The sequence below is a fragment of the Gavialis gangeticus genome, unplaced genomic scaffold (assembly GCF_001723915.1).
Source record: "Gavialis gangeticus isolate Ggan-Ray unplaced genomic scaffold, GavGan_comp1, whole genome shotgun sequence".
Taxonomy (NCBI): domain Eukaryota; kingdom Metazoa; phylum Chordata; order Crocodylia; family Gavialidae; genus Gavialis; species Gavialis gangeticus.
In genome coordinates this window covers 16,377,437-16,384,757 of record NW_017729025.1, presented here as the reverse complement: position 1 = coordinate 16,384,757, position 7,321 = coordinate 16,377,437, and the positions used below count along the sequence as shown (strand labels likewise).

General features: G+C 43.2%; 1 protein-coding gene across 4 annotated transcripts in view; it reads left to right on the top strand.

Moving 5' to 3' along the window:
- The window catches only part of PPP2R5E (protein phosphatase 2 regulatory subunit B'epsilon), a 135,564-nt gene that overhangs the window by 45,097 nt on the left and 83,146 nt on the right, over window positions 1-7,321 (top strand). The window lies entirely within an intron of this gene.

The following is a 7,321-nucleotide window of genomic DNA, read 5'->3' as shown; positions in this document are numbered from 1 at the left end:
CCCCCCCCCCCCCCCCCCCCCCCCCATGGCCACTGCTGCCGGTGGCGGCTGCAGGTGGTCGCCAACCTTTGGTCAGTGCTTCCCACCCCCCGTACCCTCCCACTGCCGACAGCGCCAGCGGCGTCTGTGGGAGCTCCCCTGCTTGCTGCTTCTGTACCCCCCAGCTGCTGGGGGCACAAGTAGTTCATGCTTTGGACATATCATCAATGACCTCCAACCTTTCCAGGAAAAGGATGACTGTCTCAAGGTAGCCATGGGGCATCCTATCTTGGCTTACAGGCAGCTTTCCTCCCCCCCACCCCCGCCTTCCCACTCCCTACTTTGTCCAACCTCAAATGGTGTTTTTCAAGCAAGGGGCTACCTAACTTAGTCTGAGCTCGGCACCATGCCTTGCAATGGGCTGGGATACCCTGCTGTACCCCAACATCACTACAGACAACATCATCACTGGACCAAATAACACTGATTATACCATCCAGGCTTTATTTACCTGTACCCCTGCCAACATTGTATATGCTGTCACCTGCTTACCCTCTTGCAGCCTACATTGGACAGACAGGGCAATGTCTACACAAAAGAATGAAGCAATATTGATCTTCCTTGAATTCTAGAAAGCCACAAAGTCAGAAAACTTCATCAACAGACTGCATTATGTTAAATGTGGTTTAAGCAGAGACTACGGATTCTTATCCCATTACCTGGATTAGCTTTTGTGACGCCTTTTTTCTTACGGGTTCTTTGCTTGTTGCCTCTCCCAGCCCTGCTCCCCTCCCCCTTCTCGCTCTCCCTTTCTACCTTTGTATTCAGATCACTCAGTTTTATGCATTGGTCTGTGCACATCCTTTCACAGTATCTGATTAAATGAGCTTCAGTTTGTGCTATAGACTAACTATATTAGAGATGATTTATAAGGTGCAAATCTACCCTGCCTTCTGCTTGATTTCAGACTAACACAGCTAACTATGTGTTTAGTAAAGCCAAGTCAATTTATTATATGAAAATGCATGCTTTCATATTTGTATGTCCTAATATTTTTGATAAATAATATGATTTTGTATTATCTCAGATTATTTCATTTTTTCCCCAATGGTATCAGAAACATTACAGCAATTTTTAAATTGCTTAGATTATTTGCTTCATTTGGGTTATTCAATTTTTTTTTTTCCTGGTGACCATTTTTTTTTTAATCCCCCAGAAAAACTTGCCGATCTAGTTTTTCCTGGTTGTGAACTGTTCGTTCAGCCAAGGCCAATTCCCGTTAGGTTGACAGCCCGTGTTTACTAATCACATGGGAAACAGAATAATCTCTTCAATAGCTAAGAAGAAATACGCTGATACTTTAGATCCAGTTGTCTTAGAAGCATTGAGGCTCCCTGAGCTGTCTAAACCATTGCTTTGTAATTTAGTGAACGTTGTTAATAACATTATGAAGGCAGATGGTCCATATCATATACATAAGAAAGAGATCTTTGTAACAAGACACTTAATTCTGAATTGGTTGATTGCTTGTTTTTGTTTCTGGAAGTGTACACTTCAATTTTTTTTAAATTTCAGCTCTTACAGATTTGTTTAAATATGTTTCAGGCTTCTCATAAATTAATATACAGGCTAGGTTGTACTTGTAAGCAGAATGTTAGTGAAAAGCTAGAAAATGGTGGTTTGTTTTACAGTGATCTGATCTTTTATAAGTATAACTGTATACAATGTTTGTGTAGAAATGATGTTGCATGAAAAAATAAACTATAATCTTTAACCGCTTTTGAGACCAATAATATACAAAACTGGACTAATTTACATTAATCTCCAAAAGGCCCATTCACATTTACTGACTTTTGCAAGTGGGCACATACGGTGCGTGAAACAAACCTTTTTTTTGTATGAAGACTAACTATAATAGGGTAGCAGTCCAAAATAAGGTTAGTAAACTGGCCAGTCACTTCTCCAGCTGTGGACACTAAACTATACAAAGGGTCATCGTGTGGTAAGTTGCAACGTGTATTTACAGCATGTCGGCTACTCTAACTCTCTGTGTACTTGCACTTACTTTCTGGTAAATGCAAGGTATTTTCTCTGACAAAGGACCTTGCATGTATTATTGCGTGGTAAAAACATGTGCACAGGCAGTTTCTGTTGTACTGGGCCCCATTTATAAGAATCAGTGGCCAGTCCCAACCCAGTGCCTCTCACTCTGGACCCGCTGCCCCCAGGCCCCAAGCCCCCCAGTATGTGGGGCAGGGGTGTGTGTGTGGGGCATGGGGAGGCCCCAAGCAGCCCCTCGCCAGCTGGACCTCTGCCAGCCTGCAAGGGAAGTGCCATGGTTTCCCATGTTTTTCTCCTTTAAAGGAGAATCCATTTTTAAAGTTTGTTCGTGACCCTTTCATATATTCTTGCAACCCACTTTTGGGTTGTGACCCACAGGTTGAGAAACGCTGCTCTAGAGAGAGAGGGAGAATTGCAGGATACCATTGAGAGAGACACTCAGGCATAGGCAAAGGGAGGAGCAGCCCAAGGAAGTAATAGGGGTTCTTAAAGAGCGGACCATAGCTGCCTAGCAGCGAATCGCTAGCTGGAACGCAGCGGGGAGGGTGGGTCTAGGATCTGTGACTTCCTTTCTCAAGAAAGGAATTGTGGGCTTTACAATGAAATGATGAGAACTAGATGCCTGGTGTAAAGCCCACGAGATCTTGTGCTTTGGTTAGATTTGGGATGGCTGAAACCCTGGTGACCCAGGCAGAGAAGAGAGGGGTAGGGGCAGAAATATGGTGGTGCTTAGATCACTGACTGAGCCTTTGTATCAAATGAAGACACAGGAACTGGGGTTCAAGTGTGCATGTGAAATCCATTCATACTCTAACCCTGGCTCCATGGCATGGATTTATGCTGTAGCTGTAGTTTCACCCTATGCTGGAACAGCATTCAGAGTCCCACTTTGACATTGTTATTGGACATTTAAGCCATTGTAATAGTGCAGTTTTAGATCCCATTGCTACTTTGCTAACCCACACTGAATGTGTATTGACCAATGGGTGGTGTTGAGGCCCACAACAGTGGTATAGCCTCAGTGACAGGGTAAAAGGATGCTGTACCAGGATGAACTTTAAAACAATTTTCATTTTTACAGTTGTATGTTTTATTTGACTCTCTCACATGATGTATCAGGAAATGAAATGTTCTATGACAGTGGAGCGCAACCTTTTAGAGTGGCACGCTGGCTGTGTGCGCCCCAGCTGCACCATGGGCCTTCCAGTAGGGGAAGGAGGTGGCTGCCAATTTTGAGGTTGGGGGAGAGGGAGTGGGAGAAGAAGGGAGTTTACCTCCAGGCTGTGGAGGGGATGAATGGTATGGTGTGGAACAGGGAAGAGGAGGGGATGTGCCAGGCTGTTTGCTGCTGATCCCATGTGCTGCAGCCAAATTTAGTGGATTCAGCCCACAAGTTCAGCACCACTGTTCTCTGTAAACAGCAAAGACTAGTAATGAGACATTAGTAGAATTTTTTTGGACTTTTGGCTAAAAGTGGGGAGTGCCATTATTTTCATATGTTAAGCATATGTGCGTGCAGGTTAATGTTGCTGAAATATCTGCTGATGGACTTGATGGTTTCTGAGTTTTGTAGGTGGGCTGCAGAATGCATGAGCCTGAGGTTACCGCTTTGAGTGTAAAGCCCTCAGTTTCCTGGATATGACTAGCATATATGTTTTTTGTTGGGTAAATGTTGCTTTAACCTGTGCATTGCATTTGTACATTTGATGTTTCTGATGTTAGTTGTATTAATTCATCAAAAGTGTACTTGGATAATATGCTTTCCTGAGAGGCATTTTCTGGTTTAACATGTGGAAACAATAAATGTAGATTTTCATGCCAGGTTTCTTCTACAGTTATTTCTCTGGGAGGGTTTCAGTGATCTTATTGTTCCTTTGCACAGTTAGTAAGCAGCTGGCTTCCCCAGTTAGACTTCATGGGGAAGCAGATGTAATTGTTGTAGTCACTGGTGATACTTGCGTTGACTTCAGTCGGATTAAGACCTCAACCAAAGACTTATGTTGCAGCCAGGGTATAGCCTATGGCCAGATGTGTGTGTATTGTCCTAGGATCGTAGGAAAGTTGGGCTGTGTAAGTGGGTTACCTAGCTTACAGGGTTCTGCAGGAGCTTTTGTTCCCTGCAGAGCTCTTCAGCCAGTCCTTCCAAGTAACTCTGTCTTTAGGAAACAAACAAGCCAACAGATGCACGGATGAAACAAAAACCCTTCTGCTCTGTCCTGGGCATTTGAGGAGGAGCCCTTTGGGCTGCTGTGCTGTGATACCCAGCACAGCAGCCCAACCCCCTTCTTAAAACAAGTAGTCAGATTTGCAGCTTGCTTCCTCCTCCCCTGCTTACCCTTCTGGGAGCTTTTTGAAGCTCTTAGCAGGATACTCCCTACCTATGTAAGTGCCTTGCAGCTGGGCTTTTTCAACAGGGCTGACCGGTCTTCCTTAAAGGATCGGACCACCCTGTTCAGGCAGGAAGGGACCTCATGAGGTCATCTGGTTCAGCCTCCTACTTGAGGCAGGATTATCCTTGTCAGTGATGTCCACCTAACACAAAGTTGATCATCTTCCATATGGGAGTGAATCTGCTACCAGCTAATTAGGGAGAGTGGCAGTTGAAGATTAACGGTAGCTTTTTAGTATTCATGGATAGTTTTATATTTATGAGTGCGTAGTGCTTGGAAACCACAGTTCAGTCTGGTAGGTGTTCGTTTAGTTCAGGGGTGCTCAACCCTTGGCCTGCAAGTCCACTGATCTGTGTCATTTTGTCCATAAGGATTCTCCTGGGTCCAGACCTTTGGTGATGGGGGGGCAGTGGCCATTCCCCTGCTGCCACATTTACAGACCCATGGGGAATCCCACAGGCTGAATAGCTTGGCCCTGCGCTAGATGGGGAGCAGAGGGACAGATCACAGAACGGGGCTGATCGAGGCACATAGGGGTCAGCTGAGATTGTGCAGAACCTGATCCTAGTGCATGGAGCAGCTCTACACCACTCATTTGGCCTGCAGGGCCAAAAGATTGAGGCCCACTGATTTAGATGATTGTCTTAGCTCAGCATATATCTGCAGTGAGATCCCAGTTTTGGCAAATTTGTTATCGGTAATTGTGGCAAAGACTTGGTATGATTTTGATTTGTTTAGGTTTGGGAAATTTCATCTTCCTATTTCGTTAAAGGGCAAGGTACAGGCAGATATATGGAGATATTGCGGGTTCGGTTCCAGACCACCGCAATAAAGCGAATATCGCAATAAAGCGAGTCACACGAATTTTTTGGTTTCCCAGTGCATATAAAAGTTATGTTTACACTATACTGTAGTCTATTAAGTGTGCAATAGCATTATGTCTAAAAAAAAACAATGTACATACCTTAATTTAAAAATACTTTATTGGTAAAAAATGCTAACCATCATCTGAGCCTTCAGCGAGTCATAATCTTTTTGCTGGTGGAGGGTCTTGCCTCAATTTGTAAAAAACGCAATATCCGCAAAACGCAATAAAGCGAAGCGCAATAAAACAAGGTATGCCTGTATTGATCTGTTAATGATACCTAAATTTATTGCCGTACCATTTCACAAGGCTAATGGCACCGGCTCCGTTGTCTGACATGCAACTGACATTCCATTATCAGTAACTGATTTATCGTTATTTTGCAGTGTAAAACCTGTGCGCATAAGGATGAGATCTTTGGCGGTGTAACAATAATAGGTTAACATTGGATGTATCCACGTCTATGCAGCTTCCAGGTGTCCAGTAATAACTTAGTTCATTTCCATGAATTAAATATATTGGAATTCTTAAATAAATAATTAACACCAAAAATAAAGAAATAATAATCCTTTCATAAATAAAAATATTACAGTTTTTTAGTAAATTCTTTATTTTAGAGTAGTAAAGGGGACCCAGTGGCACAGTTACTGACTTGGACTAGAAACAGCTTACCATGAACTTCAGAGCTGCCAAGGTATAATGATTACCACAAAATTATTTGCACAGTAAGACCTATAAATTCTTCTAGACAAAACTGTAGTGGTTGGTGCATGTACAGACATGTACAGGTAGATACATTTTGTCTCGGGGATTTGCAGCATCTGCTGAAACAATCAAAGATAGAGATGATATGAAAGAGATTCCCATGCTCATCAGGTAATTTTTGGATTTGTAAATGATAGTTCTGTAGAAAAATAAAAGTATTCAGAAATTGGGTCAAAGCTCTGTTTTAAGGTGGTAGTGAAAATAGATGTAAAGTATAATGCAATATCACACAAGATATACTGTATTTACGCAAATACAAGGCAAAGATTTTCCCGCCAATTGGCATGGGGGAAAAAAACCTTTTGTTTTATAATCACATCACAAGGAAGTCTCGCTAAATACGTTGTCTGTCATTAAACTGCTGCCAAAAACAGCATGTGCTCAGTAGTGGAAACCAACTGTGAACGTGATTAAATGTAATCAACACTGAGCATGACTATAAAAAAAAAACAAAACAAACCAACAAACCATGGCCTACATTGGGCAAACATGCTGATGGGAGCCTACCACAAGGATAGGTTAGTGCAGCCCATTTGAATGAGGTATAGTGCCCATTACGTACAGTCCCCTTCACCATCGACTCTTCTCCACATCACAATGAGCCACATTATTGCATACAGTTAACCCAGCATCCCTCTCACTCTCCTCTCTCAGCCTGGCACGTACAATTAGTGTGGCCCCACTCTTTGTGAGGTGAAGTTGGACCAGGTTGCTCTGCATTTTATCTGCACATAAATTTTTGGAGCACCCGTGGACTTGTGACAAGAACACCTGGTTCCAGTCATGAGTGGGGCTAATTACTACATGGGTCCTTTGTCAGGGATGTCTGCAGTACATGCACACACACTGAGCAGTGCTGAGCTGTGGGGTCACCATGGATTGAAATGCCGTGGTGACTATGGTTGGGCCCAGCCCTGTGAACTATGGGATAAATCACAAGACTTTGGCTCTGGATTAACATCATGCATAGTTTGTACTACACATAAATAGGTGCCAAAGTGCTGCTCAAAAGTGTGTTCATGGCATACCTGTGCTGAAACTTGCTGCAGTTGCAATAAAAAGTAACATGAATCAATTCTGGAGAAACTGAGTGCATGGGTATTATATGCAAATTGCTACAGCCATGTTTAATTTCAAATTAGTTTTCAAATTTGCTCATCACTTCCATGTGCTCAGGGAGAGCAGGGTCTGACCATAATGATAGGGGGAAGGGGCTGCCAGGGAAAAAGAAATTGGGAAGAAACAAGGGAGCAAAGGGGCT